The 16,922-nt window shown below is 42.1% G+C and overlaps 1 protein-coding gene across 4 annotated transcripts in view; it reads left to right on the forward strand.

The window, feature by feature from the left end:
- Positions 1–16,922, forward strand: part of Slc20a2 (solute carrier family 20 member 2) — a 93,198-nt gene that overhangs the window by 20,654 nt on the left and 55,622 nt on the right. Inside the window, exon 1 of one of the 4 annotated variants that reach the window (XM_031339254.1) lies at positions 8,787–9,544. The exons of 1 other annotated variant lie outside the window; for it this stretch is intronic. The gene's annotated coding sequence lies outside the window, so the exon portion shown is untranslated. Of the gene's footprint in view, positions 1–8,786; positions 9,545–9,696; positions 9,907–12,517; positions 12,556–16,922 lie in introns of those variants that run through there. 2 more of the 4 variants (XM_031339253.1, XM_031339256.1) reach the window with 2 other exon arrangements.

Here is a 16,922-nt window from a genome sequence, read left to right on the forward strand (position 1 = left end):
GGGGGAGGGGCAAACAGTTTCACTCCCAGTGGAATTTTGTCTAAATAGAGGAATGAGCCTGTGGGGGCCATTCTTATTCAAACTACTACAAAGCCCAGGAGTGCTGTAGCTGGGTCTTGAGGCAGATCAGGTTCCAGTTTTGTGAGGAAACTCCACCTGACCAGTTTACACTCCCAGCAGCAATAAGTGTCTTCTTTCACTGGTCCTCATCAGCACCTGCTCTGTCATTGGCTTTATTGATCTTGGCCATGAGTAGTTTAATTTGTAGTTTCCTGATGGCTAAGAATTTCTTTCAAGTGTTTCTCCACCATTTGTGCTTAAACTTTTGAAACTCTCTGTTTAGATCAGTACCCCTATTTTTAACTGAGTTGTTTTCTTGAATTAGTTTTTTAGGTACAAACACTCATATCAATAAGTAGCTGTGTCTGTTGCCTGAATCATAGTGTCCTTTACCGTACAGAAGGTTTTCAGCTTTGTGAAGTCACATTTACTAATTGTTAGCCTTAGTGCCTTTTGCATGTCGAATGGGTTCAAGCCTTTCCCCCACTTTTTCAGGTTTTATGTTAAGGTTCTTGGTCCATTTGGAGTTGAGTTTTGTGCAGGGTAATAGATACTGTGGAGCTGTAGATGATGGCAATGGAAGGAGAGATATAAGGCATACAGACTCATCGTGAGGACTGCTGGTATGTACACTTGCCCAGCTAACAAGCTCCGAGACACCACTCTCAGGACACACTGCCTCCTGTCTCAGCCTTTACCTGTACTAAAAGCTCTTCCAGAATACCTTCCACCTTTTCCTCTCCCAGGGCGTTTCTGATGCCTTCTCCACACTATGGAGAAAGTTGCGATGCTTGCTTTAACTCTGTATTAACAATTACTCATAGATCTCTTTTCCAGAATCCCCTGATGTCCAACTTTCATTTCCCTGGTGGATATATAAGTGAGAATGAACAGACAGCATCTTGCCTGGAGTGGAGAAAGGGTCAGAAAAGTGTGTGTGAGTAAATACAGCCCTGAGTTGGTTAGGAAGTATAGCAGGCTTGTAGTCTTATGTAGTCTATCCAAGCTTCTGTAAATAAAGGAAGACCAGAGCCCTTAAGATGACTCAGCGGCCAGGAGTGTTGGCTGCTGTGAGAGCCTCATGTCCTCAGCTTGGTCTCTAGAACTACCTCCACACACGTGCACACACACACACATACACACATACACGAAAATAAATAATTGTAGCAATAATAATAAATTTCCAATAAGAAGGATCAAGACATATGAAGTTTATTATCTGTGACAAAAAAATTAAGACCGTGTCCCACGGATTGTGTCTTAGTGAATGTAAAAGCATGGTCATGCTTCCTGAGACTCTCCAGAGGCTTTAAATGTGATCTGGGATCAGGAGACTGCCAGCTGTGTCCTGTGTTCAGCAGCTTATTCCAGTTTAGCTACTGAGCTACTCAAATATAGCCAGCCGTGGATCCCATCCCTGACCTCTGTGTTGTGGCTGTTGTCTAGCCCTGGGCTAGTTCTAATACCTTTTTCTATGTATTCTAAAGAATAGTAGTTTAAATGTGATTCTTTTCTTCCATTTTTTTTCAGAATCCATGATTAGTTTAAGTTTTGGTTTTTTTTGTTTTGTTTTGTTTTTTTGTTTTTTCCCCCGAGACAGGGTTTCTCTGTGTAGCCCTGGCTGTTCTAGAACTCACTATGTAGACCAGGCCTGCCTCTGCCTCCCAAGTGCTGGGATTAAAGGTATGCACCACCACCGCCCGGCTGTTTAAGTTGATTCTAACTTTGAGAGAAATTGCCTTCTTTTGTAAATGATCTCAGAGAGACTCTTGGATATTGATGTGGGATGTCTGGAACTGTTATGTCCCATTATCTGAGTTCCTTGTCATGAACACTAACCACCACAAAACACTCAGGAGAGGCAGGAACAATTCAGAACGGATACAGCAGTGACTCCTCGTCTGATATGATCTTCATACCCACAGCCCTGAAGGGGCTTTTCCACAATCATCTCTACTTGTTGCCATCTAAGTAGCTGCTTGTTCTTTTAATAATCGTGAATAAGAAGGACAGATTTTTTCCTTTCTAAAAATCAAAATAATGGTTGGAATTTATGGGTGTCACTCTTACATTTCCATCTAGCTTTTAAACACTGATTTTTTTTTTTTTTTTTTTTTTTTTTTTTTTTTTAGCTTTAAAGGAGTCTGGTTTTTGAAAGAGCTGCTTTTTTCAACACAATCCACATGAAAGGTTGTTAACTGGGGAGATCAGAAAGGATAATTTTCAGTCATTGTCGAAGAGCGTTCTGATGGCAGAATCAAAGAACTGGGAAATGTGTCCTCATCTGGCAATTTGAGGAATGTGATGTCAAAGAGAGATAGAAGCAACTCTTACAGTGAAAGCAATAAGGTCTAAACTAGATAATTGTCTATTATTTTGTAGTATACAGTAACCAAGCCTGTCCCAGGACTCTTTGTCCACCTTCTTGAGAACCCCTGCTTGTTAGAGAACCCATTCCTCTGTTTCTGAGAACAACCTCATGGATTATTATAATCATTGAGTTATTATAGTTCTTAGAGCTAAGTTGCTTCTCCTTCTGATTTGGGGCTTTTATTGCTTTGTTTTTGTCTCTTGCTGTTGCTTTAAGAAATGAGTAGTCCTCATAGTACTGTTGAAACGAAGTACATTATTTCTAAGGATACGCTCATGTACATAGATCGCTGGCGTTAGCCATCTGCTGGATTACAGCCAGATAGAACCAGAGCGTTCCATCTCCATGATTCCCTAAACTTCTCAGGTTACCTGGTTGGAAACAGGTCATGTCTGATCACAACAAAAAGAAGGAGAAAATTAGAAATTAAATGCTTAGCCAGGCATGGTAACAACACCATTAATCCCAGCTTTTGAGAGGCAGAGGAAGGTGGATCTCTGTGAGTTTCAGGTCATTCTGATCTACAAAATAAGTACCAGGACAGCCAAAGGCTACATAGAGAGGACAGAAAAAGGAAAGTTCTCAAACACAAACAAACAAATAAACCTTGGGAAATCAGTTGTTTGTTGCCTGGATCTTGAGTTTTCCTGTATTGGGATGAGGTGACCAGAGAAATGGACGCATGATTCGCAGTTGAGCACAATTCGTTAATTCAGTTTTTATCCAACAGAAAATAAGCAGTGAAGTTTGATTTGTGATCAGTAAAGTTTTACTTTTCAATGTTTCTGAAAAAGAAGTTTCTAAGCAAACAAATGATACAGATATGATTACAAGAAAATAATATCTATCTCCTCATGGTGGGACAGGGGTGGTTGTTGCAAAGGCTTTTAGCACATTCTTAGTATAACTTGGTAACCATCTTTAGTTTATTCATCTTCAAAACAGAGACTGATTTGGGTAAATAAAACTACGTTTAAAATTATTTTCAAGACAGGAGAATAAAAGTATTTTCAGGGCTGGGATTATAATGTGGTGCCCAGTACTTTACTCGCATGCATGATGTCCTGCATTCAAATTCCAGCATTACATACACACACACACACACACACACACACACACACACACATACAGAGTAATTTTAGTTTGAAGCTGAAGCTGTAACTATTTTATAATTATTTTAAGTAAAATTAGCCTGACATTAATAAGCCTGTGTTAATCTACTTTTTGAATTACTATGACTTTAAATCTAATATCTGACTTTGCTTCTGATTCTCAAATTACAGTACATTTAAGATTTCTTGTTTTACGTTAGCTTAAACAACAATAGATTATAAAAATGAAGATTGCACGTAATAAGCCTGTGTTTGTTTTTCCATTCATTAGCGTTCCTTCCTTTGAAGCCGGTGGCCATGCTGTGTCTGTGTAGCAGTCAGGCACAGCGACTTGTATCACCAGCTACAGAACTGTTGCCTGAGAGGAAGGAGGAAGCCTCGTCTGAGACTAGAGCAGGCACAGCCTCACTTCTCGTAACTGAAGGAGCCGGTGTTGAGAAACAGGGAGACATGTTTGAGCCTTGTACTCCAATCTAAGTAGTATCTCTGAGTGCAAGGCAAAAGAGAAGAGGGGGATCTTAAAGTGCACTCAGCACCTTTTACTCCATGGTAGTATTCTGGTAAAATTGTATGAGGATGAGGCTGGAGAGAAGGCTCAGTGGCTAAGAACACTCAAGCTATCAGGGAACCCAGGTTCCGTGCCCAGCGCCATTATGTGGAGGTTCACAGCTGCACGTGCTTCCAGTTCCAGGGGACCAAATGCCCTTCCTGGCCTCTGTGGACTCCTGCACATACATGGCACACATACATAACCTCAATCACACATATATACATCAGGTACACACGCACATACACTTAAAAAAGTGCTTGAAAATCTGTATCTACACATCAAGATCCATATTTACCTCTGTCTGTGACTGGGGATGTAACTCAGTGGTAGGACGTTTGCTCAGCATGCACAAGGCCTTGGATTCATGCCCATATATCACACATACACACACACCCATACACACGAGGAGGGTAGAGAATGTATCCATCTATCCATAACTTCATCTGTCTCCTCTCCATCTCATTGTGCATGTGTAAGCATGTTTTTGACAAAATGCTTATACCAGGCACTCTTTTGCACACAGAGACAGCTCATTCCACCTTCATGATCACACTGTAGGCGTCTCTAATTATGATCCTCATTTAGAGATGCTGAGACTGAGGCACTTGTCGTGGGCCCCATCCTCTCATTGGATACTTTATGGCGTAGATTTGAAGAACTCAGGTGACATCAGTGGTCCAGATAACATTAGTTGACAGAGCTGAAGCTGAGTCTAGTTGTCATTACTCCCTCTTTGTTGTCTCTCTGTCTCTAGCTTCTGTACAATGTTCCTTACTATTTTACTGCTGAAAACTTGAATCTGCTTGCAGAAGCCTCAATTCAAATGTTGTTTCCTCCAAAATGCCTTTTCTAGTTAACATATCTGGAAGCTTCTTTTCTTATGTTCCTTTTGGACGTGTGCTTCTTCATAAGGGAAAAGTTTATGTACACTGCCCTGACTCAGATTGTACAACTCTTAAAGGCAAAACTTGCTGTTCATACCCTTCTTAAAAATGCTTGGAAGTTTCAAAGTAGCAAGAATCAATGGCTTAAAAATATTAAGTGCATGACTAGTTATAGTATAAAGTTCCTAACTGAATTCTAGTATACTTTTTAAAAATTAACCTATGTATGAGAAGTTTATTATATGCATATATGAAATTCTCAAGGAATAAGAAAAAATATGAAAATATGAAAATTTAAATATGAAAAACAAAGGTACCATAATAAAAATATTTTCACAGCATGTAGTTTTGTAGGGAACATAGGGATCAAAATAAAACTTTTCATGAGTTGCTAGAAAGTTTTAATAACAACAGATGAAATGACTATTCAAGTATAGCAGTAATAATACTGCCTTTGCTCTCAAAACCCTGGTGCAAATTATGTTAAAGAGTTATGATGGCGTAGCTATTTATCAGAGGTTTTTTTTTTTTTTAACTGTCTAGAGTTTGCTAGTTATTTCCATTTTTTAAAAAACTGATAGAAAATGAGTAGTGAAGAGAAGCCATTTAATCTTTTGGAGTTCTGCATTTGTGTATATATAAGTAATACTCTTAGTTTATTACTAAAGTCTTCTATGGATAATTCCAGTGTGATCCTTTAGAAGGTAAGGTGGGGGCACATGTGGTTAGTGAGTGTTTGCTGTATGGTGCTGGTGACACATGCTGGTGATGCTACCACTTGGGAGGCAGAGACCAGGATTATGAGTTCGAGGCCAGCCTGGACTACAGAGTGATATTCCATCTCTACAACAAGGTTCTGGGTACTGTTTGCTACTGTCCTATGACCAGGCCAGAGTCAGCATGGGAAGGGACTGCCCAGCAGGGAGGCTAGAGCCAGTGGGGGCACTATGGCAACAGTCTACAGCTTGGTGTCCCTAGGAATTCCTAGCCAGCATCCCAAAGCCTAATCCCACCAACAGCAGGTCTGTGAGGTGATATAACAGAGGAAAACTAAAAAGATCATTGCAATAACACAGTTTTAAGAGCGTCTGCACACCCAGTTTCTGTGGAATGCTTAGCAGTCATTTGAAAAGTCCTTTCAACTTTTCGTATTTTGAAGCTTTGAGCTTTGGAAGAGGATCTTTTGATCCTCACTCATTAAATGCCCAATTGATCTTTGCCGGGTGCTGCATTGCTATGACACAATCCTGACAGCACAGCCATTTATTGAAAGCACCCGGGGACCAGTGTGGAAGACATCTCATAGAGCTCTCTACTGTCCTTTGATGTCAGCATTATTGTCACCATTTAACATATGAGGAAGCAGAGACACAGAGAGAGGCCAGCAAAGCCCTGATGTCACATAAGGTGGTGCCTTATGTCTAAGCCTACAGCTTCCATCCAATGAGTTTCTTCCCAAATGGGTTGGTACATTTTTTTTTTTTTAAGCATTCACTTTGTTAAGGATTTGAATGTTTTGTATAATCCTCTAAAAAACTGGGGACTATTGTGCACCTTAAAAATTCCCCTGTTTCTACTGCTTTCACTGTTTAGATCAACTATAAAGAACTAAGAATCAAAATCTTTTTTTTTTTTTAAAGATTTATTAATTTATATGAGGACACTGTAGCTGTCTTCAGACACATCAGAAGAGGGCATCAGATCCCATTACAGATGGGTGTAAACAGCCATGTGGTTGCTGGGAATTGAACTCAGGGCCTCTGGAAGAGCACTCAGTGCTCTTAACCTCTGAGCCATCTCTCCAGCCCCAGAATCAAAACCTTGTTGCTGTGCTGGGCAGTGGTGGTGCATGCCTTTAATCCCAGCACTTGGGAGGTAGAGGCAGGTGGATTTCTGAGTTCAAGGCCAGCCTGGTCTACAGAGTGAGTTCCAGGACAGCCAGGGGTATATAGAGAAACCCTGTCTCGAAAAAACAAAAAGAAACAAACAAACAAAAAAATAAAAAAGACAAACCAAACAAAACCAAAACAAACAGACAAACCAGAAAAAAACCTTGCTGCTGTGCCGAGGTGCAGTTTTTAGATATTTTGGACTATTTCATCTCTCTCTTCATCGTCCATGACTCTTTGGGGACTCCAAAATAAAATATGGAATGTTCATTTATTCTGGATCCTAAATGTTAACTAACGTTTTCATCAGAAAATAGTCTTTATTTAAGAACCAAGGTTTGTGTGCTTGCTCTTGCCTCTCTGCAACATCACTAAGATGTACTAACTCCTTCACCACCTCGGCTTTGGTTTTCGTCCCTGACCTTTCACCTGTTGCTGGAGTTTCCCAGTGCCGCTCCACAGAACTGGAACCAAGTGCTACACCTAGGAGAGACTCTTCCTTGGCTTATTTATCAGTTGTTAATTCTTTCTTGATGGTCTTCCTGTCTATCTAGTTCCTTGGTTTGACTTAGCTTTCGGTTTCTACCTCAGTACTACCAGGCCTTAGTGTTCTTTATTCTTTGGGGTCACAGATTCTTTTTTGATAAAACTACAAAAAAAAAAAAAAAAGGTTAGTGTTCCAGAAAACTATGCAATAAACACAAGCCATTTTGTTTATTTTAGAGGTTGAGGATACAAAATCTTTAGTCTTTGAACCCTTGAGGACAAATATTACCCTAAGGATCTCTATGAATATGACCCAATACAAAGTTGTAAACTTATTAAAATATGAGTTTTTTAATGGAAAAAATATAACTTGATCGCACATTGTCCAGCTTGAACTTTGCAGTATCAGGGATTCGACACACCTAAGCTAGACCTAGAAGAGAATTAGTCTTTTCACTAACAAAGAGGAAGTGGCCAAGGTTCTGAAGTATGCTGGGGGTGGGGGGCACTGTTTTCTCTGTAGATTTTGGTTCCTCCGTTTGCAGGCAGGTGTGGCTGCTGTTAAAGGAAGCATTAGACTCACACTTCATGTGTTTGATGTAAGAGGAACTTGAGAATGCTCAGAGTTCTTGCTTCAAAGATCTTATAGTGCACTCGGGATCATCTTTGGTGCAAACCTGATGCATGGGTCAGTTCAGCTTTTCTTGCTAGATTAGAACAGAGAAAATGTTTTGCTAGATCTTTCTACTGCATGCAAGCACTTTGGGATAATAATAATTCTGTCAAAATTAGCCTCACAGCGTCCTCTTTTGGCATTAAGGATTCTAGAGTAAGTTTGCTGAAAATAATTATTAATTAGAGTTTAGCCTTCTGATTAGCATAACTTACTCTCTTGCATCACAGGATGACCATGCCCACCTCCAGGAACTTTGGTTGAAGTGACATAGTGTGCCACCAGCGGTTGTTACAGAGAGGCATATGTGCACTCTCTGTGGGACCTAGGTTGGACACAGGGCAGAGTGTCAGGTGTGCAGCCCCAGTCTTTATAAACAACATGAGGAGTTACCAGTTAGTAGCAGCTAGCAGTTTCTGCCAGTGAGAGCTCGGCTTTGGCAACCTTTGGCATGCTTAGCACAGTCTGGTTGTATTCTAATGGTCCATGCAGTAGATACAGTGCTATAGAGCAGTGGTTCTCAACCTGTGGGTTGCTACCCTTTGGGGGCCATATATCAGATATCCTGCATATCAGATATTACATTATGATTCGTAACAGTAGCACAATTACAGTTATGAAGTAGCAACAAAGTAATTTTGTGGTTGGAGGTCGCCATGACATGGGCAGCGGTATTAAAGAGTAGCATCCAGGAAGGTTACGAAGCACTGCTCCGGAGGACATCCTGAGGACCCTGAACCCAGACCTAGGTTTGAGGTGTTGTCTGTAATAAATCCCCTGAAGTCTAAGCTAACATGACATTTTTAAGTTAGGAAAACAAGTAGCTCTGAAAAGATATGTAGGGTTTAGGTATGCTGTTAATACGGAGTGGAGTCCTAGAGGGTTTTGGAGAAAGATGGTGTAATCTAATGGCTTTCCGGCCATTGAATTACTTTGTATTTTTTGGAAGGGGGCATGACTGGAGGTTGGATTGATAAAGTGTCCACTTAGGGCAAAGTTTGCCATCAGAACTGAAATGCCTAAAGCTAACCAGTCTGAATCATTCATAGTAGACGCTACAGTCTGTGCCTTTGTAGTTAGTGAGAGCATTGGTGTTTTTAAAACAATGCATCGTATTCTAGTTTTCCTTTAAATATTGGCTGTGTTCTTGGGGTCTTGAGCTGTTTGCTTTGAGAATGATCGTCTGTCCGATAGAGGACTTTCTTTGCAGTTGTAGCCAGCCACACAGTGAGATGCGTTGTAAAGTGTATTTGGTGAGTTGGAGATGTTTGTTCTCGGTGGTGGGTTTTGTTTCTTAAGTGAACAAGTGCCCTCACAGCACCTCCTTGGGAAGTGCAGAAGAAAAGCAGAAAGCTAGTGGCTAATCTCACAGATGTGCTACAAAGAGCAGGCGGCACTGCCACCTTGTTGCCAAAGTTGTCTGATGTGAATGTGCTCGAACATCAAGTGCTTGCCTGTCCGGAGAAGACTGTATTACTCTTTCTCTGTTGGTGCTTGCTGAACGACCTAAAGACCTAAAGTAAGTTAGTACTCCTCAACTGAATTCCGTAATGAGCGTAATCGAGATGCTGTGCATTGTTCGGCAGGGCACACCCCTTGGCCAGGTTCCCACTAAAGAGGACACCAGTGTTGTCCCAGTGAATAAATCCCAGCCCACATGATGCAAACCAGCGTGTTCCTGCCTGCCGCTCGGCTGTAGTTAATTTTAGCCAGCGTTTGTTCTATGAGTTGTAAAAGTGTTTACCTAAGTAGAAGTTAGTAAGCTGAAATGTGACTTCTGGGCCTGTGCGATAGCTATCTATTTCAGACTTCAGATTGTGTTTATGATCCGGAGAGCAGACATCTGAAGAACTGTGGTTCAGATTTCTTTTCAAACTACATGTGAGTACTCTGGGAATTTTTAAGACTTTGCTTTGTTCTTCGTACCCTAAATCTTCCTAAAGTGACTATTGTGGTAATTTTCTATGCCTTGGGAAAACTGGTGTTGATCTGCAACCCGGCCATGCCAGAATGGTGGTATAGTGTTTTCTTCACATGCACAGGGCCGTGAGCCCCTCAGCATATTCAGATTTTCCTGGAGAAAGTATTTGATTCTTGATCTTTATTTTTATTTTTAAAAATGTAGATTAGCTCTTATTTTGAATGTTAAAATGTTAGATTAGTAGAAATGGTTACTGTGTGTCTCTAAACTTAGTTTTTGGTGGTAGTAACTGTTGGGGGAAACATGTAAAAAGTTAATACACCTCTCAAGTGGATACACTGCAGAAACAAGAGACTAGCAAGTGTTACCTTGCTAAACCTATACATGGAAAGCATCTTTTAAAAGGAAAAGCTTATACTTAGAAAATAGACCTTTATTCTCCTAAAGAAAATAACTTTATAAGCAAAGTTTCAGAGGGTGATTTAAAAGGTGTTCTGCTTGACTTAGTTATCCGCCCTATCTAAAGCTCTTAACTGCTTTTCAGTTTGGTCAGTCCTAACTTATATCTAGACTGAAACAAACGGAATTTCCATATTACTTCCTGTATTACTTTAAATTAAACCCAAGTTGCTTAGTTTGAACTATGTTTACACTTAAAGTAGAATGACTTCTAGTCAAACATCTTGTTTATATCAGAACCAGAAAGAAATTCCCTTATCAGTTAACATGTAAAGTACGCCCGCTTTAGAAATGTTGATTTTTAATGAAACAGTTGTGCTTCCACATCTCTGTCTATAAGCAAAGACAGAGACAAACCCAGGATTAGTATGGTGGATGCCATGTCCCCATTTGCCAAACTGTATGTAAAGGCTTCTTTGAGGTTATGTGTTGTCTGGTTTTAAATACAAATGACATAAGGTGTCAACAATGAGAGGAAATTTTCAGTAGTGCATTCAGTAGGAAAAATATGTAAGAATTGAAAATAGAACTGAATTCCTAGGCTATTTTTAGAGAGAAACATTTTTTGAAGCTTAGCTTTCTGAGCAGGAGAGAAATCTGTAAGTGCAACAGAGAAGTCACTCATGTCATCCTGAGCAGAAGGATTCTGTTCTAGCAGATGCTTCGTGATGTGCATGTCCCCACAGAATGCTACGCTCTTGTCCTTCCCGTTGCCCTGCCTCAGAAGCCCCTGTGGCCCCTGGGAAGTATTTGTAATGGTGGTGTACTAGAGTTGTGCTAGTTTTCAAGCTAAAATTAATTTGACCATTGTAGTTTTTAATCCTGCCCCAAAGAAAAGCTGATTAGTATTTATCCATTTTTAATGTAACAGAAAGAGGTTTATCTATTAGTGGGAAGCATGTGTTCTAGGGCAAATTGTTAAAATGCTCATCGACACTTCTAGAGTGTGCATTAGTGATTTCTGTGGTGAGAGTGATCTAGGAGAGTGGAAGAGGAGTTCTTCAACGCGGAATTCTTGAGTGCAGTGCTGGCTCTCAGATGTGGCTGGTTCCTTGACTCTTTTCAGTACCCCTCCGTGCCCCATGACACAAGGGACACTTGTTAGAGGCCCCTCATGAGCTCTGTTGGCTTGTGCTTTAGAATGTAACAGATCACAAGGAGCTCAGCTATGTGGTCACAGATGCGAGGTCACATGCTAAGAAACTCAGGCCGTCTCCATACAGCAGGAAGAGCCCAGCTTTGACCCACGTTGGTGGCTGCCTCTCCCTCTGGTCCTGTAGGAGCTGCTCTCACTACCTGCCGCCCTCTTACCTTCTCTGTGCTTCTTTAGATCTCGGTCTCCAGAGGCTTTGACCTGACAGCTGTTCAGGCAGTAGGTAGACTTTGATTCCTTTAATTACAGAGTATAACCTTCTGCTTTGAGGAGCCTAGCAGGAAGCCTTTTGTCTGGCTCCCTTTTATTCATAGCCTGTCTGTTTAGCTGGTTGGCTCCTGGTCTTCGTGGGGCTGTGAACAGAATCTAAGACCTCAAATACTCACGTGCACTCAGCCTCTGAGTGACTTCCCCGGCGCCCATCTGAGGGCTTTGTCAGTATGGATACAGGCAGCTGTGTTCTGTAGCAGGTCGCCTTTGCTCAGTGATCACATCCCTGGAACGTTCTCTTGTAAAGGCAATCCGGCAGAAAGAGCTTGCGCTGTACCTCTGCTGCCTCCTGTCTAACGGGAGGTGCGAGGAGAATGGGCCAAGCCAGCGAAGCCTTCTGCCATGCCTGTGTTGACTACAGTAGTCAATAGTTGAGTGCTGGGAAGAATGCTGATGTTTCTGGGAAATACTGGGACTGCTGTTGTTATTCAGCATGTGCTAAGCACCTCCACAGCACACACAATACACAAAGAGAGCATAGTTCCTACTCGCAAAGAGCTCACGTGCTACACAGCAGCAGCAGCAGCAGCCGAAAGGGGGGCGGGGCCCTGACATGCAGTAAACAAACTGGCAAAAAGACAATTCTGAGGGGAGCCGTGGGAGGTGAGAGCATGGGGGCGTGGAGGGCATGGTGGGACGGTGGAGTTCAGTTTATCCGGGCATTTGCAACACAGGATTGGGACTGGCTCTTGCGTCCTGGCTGCTTTGACCTAGGGAGCAGCTGTGGGTAAGTGGGGCAGCCCAGAGCCCACTCCCAGGCCTTGTCACCTTCCTCCCACCAAGGAGCCACTGAAGGGTCACTTCACCTGAAGCTATTGCTGGGTGGTAGCGGCAAAGGCACTGGAGAAGTGGGAGGCAGCTCCTCTACTAAACTGTTTAGGTAGACCTTGAGTTCTAGGTTATACTTTCTCTCTTGGGTGCCCCCTGGCCCTGCTCTGTTTTCAAATGATGGGTCATCTATCTGATATTTTAAGGCAGCGTCTTGAGTTTCTCAGAAGATAAGCATTATGAAGGTCTGTGAAACCTTATTGCAGCTCACCGAGAGTCAGAAGCACCCGACACAGGAAAGCTCTCAGGGCAGGTGTGGATACAAACAGCTCATGAGCATGCACACAGGTCAGAAGTAGATGCCAGCATAGAAAGACCTGAAGAGGGGGTGAGCATAGTATGACACACCATGCCTCCTTTGGAGACACTGGATAGGGACTTGTTTCAGCTGACACTCCTTTCTGTAGCAGATAATCTAGTGGTACACATTGGAGGCACATGGAGTTGGATTATCGGTCAGCATGTCCAGAGCCATCTAGGCTCGCCCTCTTGGATTTCATGTGTTCTGCTGACTTGAGCAAGTAGAAATTGGTACCTTGCCCAAGCCAATTATTGTATCCTAGAAGTCCCCTATGTTGACCCTGACTTTTTATAGGTCATGTAAATGCATCTTAGTTTAGTGATGTCTTTGCCCTTCCTATATCATCCTTTGCAGCTTTTGTCTGAGGGGATTGTCTCTGGTTGCAAGCATAAACACCCTGTCCAGCCTTAGTACAAAGCTTTTGTGGCTTTAACGGAGAAAGGTCTTTGTGAGGGCATGGTTTTTCAGTGTTGTTTTAAAAGTATCAGATGAGCAACACCGCTGTAGCCAAAAGAACATCCCCTCCCTTTGCCAGGGAACGATGGCCTTGGGATTTTAGCACTTGAAAGAGGAGAAGTAGAATATTTGGCTTTTATGGGTAGAATTAATTATGTATTTTCAAACCATTAAAATGTCCTTAAAGTGAAAAGGACAGGTACAGACACTTTAGCTCAAACTCTACTTTACCCTGTGAGGGGAAGTGTGTATATTGATAGATTGCTCCAGTCTGGGCTCTTATTATATGTGGGAAAGCCTCGGGCACCAAGCTGCAAAAGTTGTTTGGTTTGGCTTTGTACATCTGTGTCAGTTTCAGAATATATGGAACCCTGGGAACACGGTGGTCGCACACTAAGACCGAAGTATCTCACAAATCTAGAAGTCGTAAAGATATTTAGCATCCTGCATGAGTCTTAGCAGTCTCCTTTAAACACACAGAATCTCAACTGTGTACCCAGTAGGTTTAAAAAATCCAAATATGTCATTAACTTCTTAATGATAGAACTCAAAGGGCTGTTATTGGAACAAGGGACTCAGAGTATAGCATATGATTCTGAAGTGTATCTCCAGATCTGGTCCAATCATGCCTCCCTCAAAATAAGGTTATTTTCATTCCGTACAAAGAAGAGCTACTGAATAGACATTCTTCTTTGGTATTTCAAAGCCAGTTCATGATGCGCCATCTGGAATAGCAAGCCTTGATCCTATAGTTGTTTCTAAAGACTTGAACTTGAAAGAGAGGCGTGTAGAAGCTTCTCACTTATGTTAGAAAATGTAAGAATTGCCTATTAGTTCAATAAAATACTGCAAAAATATAGAGGTTAACCTATAATAATTCACAGTAGTGTAAAACTGTACAGCATTTGAGACGGTGCTAGTCTGTGTGTATGGACTACATTAGGTTATAGAATCCTGTTTCTCTATGACCCTGTTCCTGTCCAGGTAGGTGGCTCCTAACAGTGCCCGCACTGACCCCCTGACTTTATTTAGCACGGCATGTAAACGCATTTTAACTTACTGATGCCTTTGCCCTTTCTTACACCCTTCTTGACAGTTTTCTGCTTGAAGGGATTGTCTTGGGTAGAAAACACAAACTTTTGACATTATCTGTTACACTTTGTTTAGCTTTTAGTACAATCAAAGCTTTTTATGATTATAATGGAAAAAAGGCTCTGTGAGGGTGTGGTGTGTGTGTGTTCACATGTGCGTGCATGTGTGTATGTGCGTGTTCACATGTGCGTGCGTGCATGTGTGTGTGTGTGTATTTGAGAGAGCCAGCTTCTTGGTTAGGGATGGAAGCTCATGCCCACTTCCCCCTCTTAGGGCTGGGGTCCTGTCTGGCTTGAATCTGTGCAGGTGCCGTGCATGCCGCTTTGGTCTCTATGAGTTCATTCACATGGGAGTCAGTCCTGTTATTTCTAGAAAACATTTCTATATATGTATCTGGGAACAGGTTGCTATATACCACTTGTAAGCAGGCATTCTCTCTAGTGAACATTTTTAATTGAAAATACCATTTCATTCAATAGATTCTGACCCACGGTTCCCCCCCCCTCCCAGATCCTCTCCATCTCTCATCCACCCTGCTCCATGCCTTCTCTCTTTGTAGAAAACAGATCGTTTTAAAAGAAAGAAAAAGCACATGAAACACACTCACACAACAGAAAACAACATACAAGCAAAACTAGTAAGATTTTTTAAATGTCAAAACAAAGCACTAAGAGACAAAAAAAAATCTATAAAAATACCATTGAGTTCTTTTGTATTGGTGTATTGGCCTTTTACTTTGGGGCATGGGTTTCTATACTCAGTGAGACTCCATTGGAGAAAACTAGCTTTTCCTTTGCTAGTGGTTTTCAGTTGGTCGTTTCCACTTGGCTTGAACCTGTGAAGGCTGTGTTCTTGCTGCTCCAGGCTCTGTGAATTGAGTTCATATGTGTCTTGTTCAGCTGGTTCAGAGGACCTTGTGTTCCTGGTATCACCCATCCATCCACTCTGGCTCTTAGAATCTTTCTGCCTCCTCTTCCACACGGATCCCTGATCCCTGAGGTGGGAGGGGTTTGATGAAGACATTGCATTTAGGATTGAGTGTTCCAAGGTCTCTCACTCTCTGCATATTGTCCATTTGTGGGTCACCGCATTAGTTCCCACCTACTTCCAGAGGAAGTTTCTCTGATGGTGCTGAGTAAAGACACTGATCTATGGGTGTGGCAGAGTGTCTTTTGCAGTCATTTTATTACAGTGTATCTTTAGCAAAACACTAGTGTTTGCTTTTCCTCTAGGTCTGTGACTTAGCTAGTCTCAGATTCTCAGCGACTTGAGCAGGGTCAGACGTGAGTTCTCTTTCATGAGGTGTGTCTTAAATCCAAGCAGAGAATGGTTGGTCACTCCCACGACGTTTGTGCCACTGTTGGCCCTGTGTAGCGTGCAGGCAGGTCACATTGTAGACTGAAGAGTTTGTAGTTGGTTGGTGTTTACCTTTCTCCTGGCCGCACGCAGAGTACTTTCCAGTACCGCGGACACTAGGCAATAGCAGGGGTAAGGGCTGTGGAGGGTGAAGGTTCTAGTTAGGACCAGCTTTACTTTGTGTTCAATGATAAGTAATTGTTGTCTTCAGCAATGGGGCCATAGCATCCGTTTGTGGGAAACAACCAATAATCTTAGCAATCGCCTGAGTTGTTCAGGGGTTTCCGTGGCACCTCTTTGGCCAACAACTTTCTGGCACTGGAGGTTTTACTTGGGGAGGTGAGAGGTCCAGTTGGGGTTTTGACTCCCCCATCTTTGTGGTTTCATTTATATTTCCTTTATATATGTATATATTTTAAGAAGCTTCTACTGTGGTAGGTTGTGGGCCCTCAAATGGCCCGTAGTGCTGTCCCTTTTTATATTTCCTCCCTTAATGCCCAGCTTCCCTGTTTAACTCCCCTGCTTCAGTTCCCACCCACCCCCACCTTAACTGTATGTTCTATACACCATTCCTTGGGTGATCCCCCCCCACGTCCCCTACTCCCTTTTGTTATACCTGACCTCTATGGTTATACAGATTGTAGCATGTCTAGACAACTATTAGGAGCTTATGTAAGTAGGGCCTCAGCCAGCTGACAAAACTAGCACACTGAGCACAAACTTTAATGATGGCTGTTTTGCAGTAGTGAGCTAGAAACATTCTTGGCTGTTTTCTTTTCTATAAGTACATATTATTTTCATCATCAAAAATTTGACCTACTTTTAAATTTTTTTATGTTTGAGGTTATAATTTAATTACAGTATTTCCCCTTGTCTTTTCTCCTTCCAATCCTCCCAAATTCCTCTCCTCGCTCTCCTTCAGATTCTTGACCTACTTTTTAGGGCAGACGCTTCGCTGACCCCTGAGAAGAGGCCTACCCCACACAAATGGGTGTGCGGCCGTGACTGACCAAGTGTGGCCCTGCTACCTGTGCCGCACTACAGGTGGTTAGCAAGAGTCT

Source organism: Mastomys coucha, unplaced genomic scaffold (assembly GCF_008632895.1).
Source record: "Mastomys coucha isolate ucsf_1 unplaced genomic scaffold, UCSF_Mcou_1 pScaffold22, whole genome shotgun sequence".
Taxonomy (NCBI): Eukaryota; Metazoa; Chordata; class Mammalia; order Rodentia; family Muridae; genus Mastomys; species Mastomys coucha.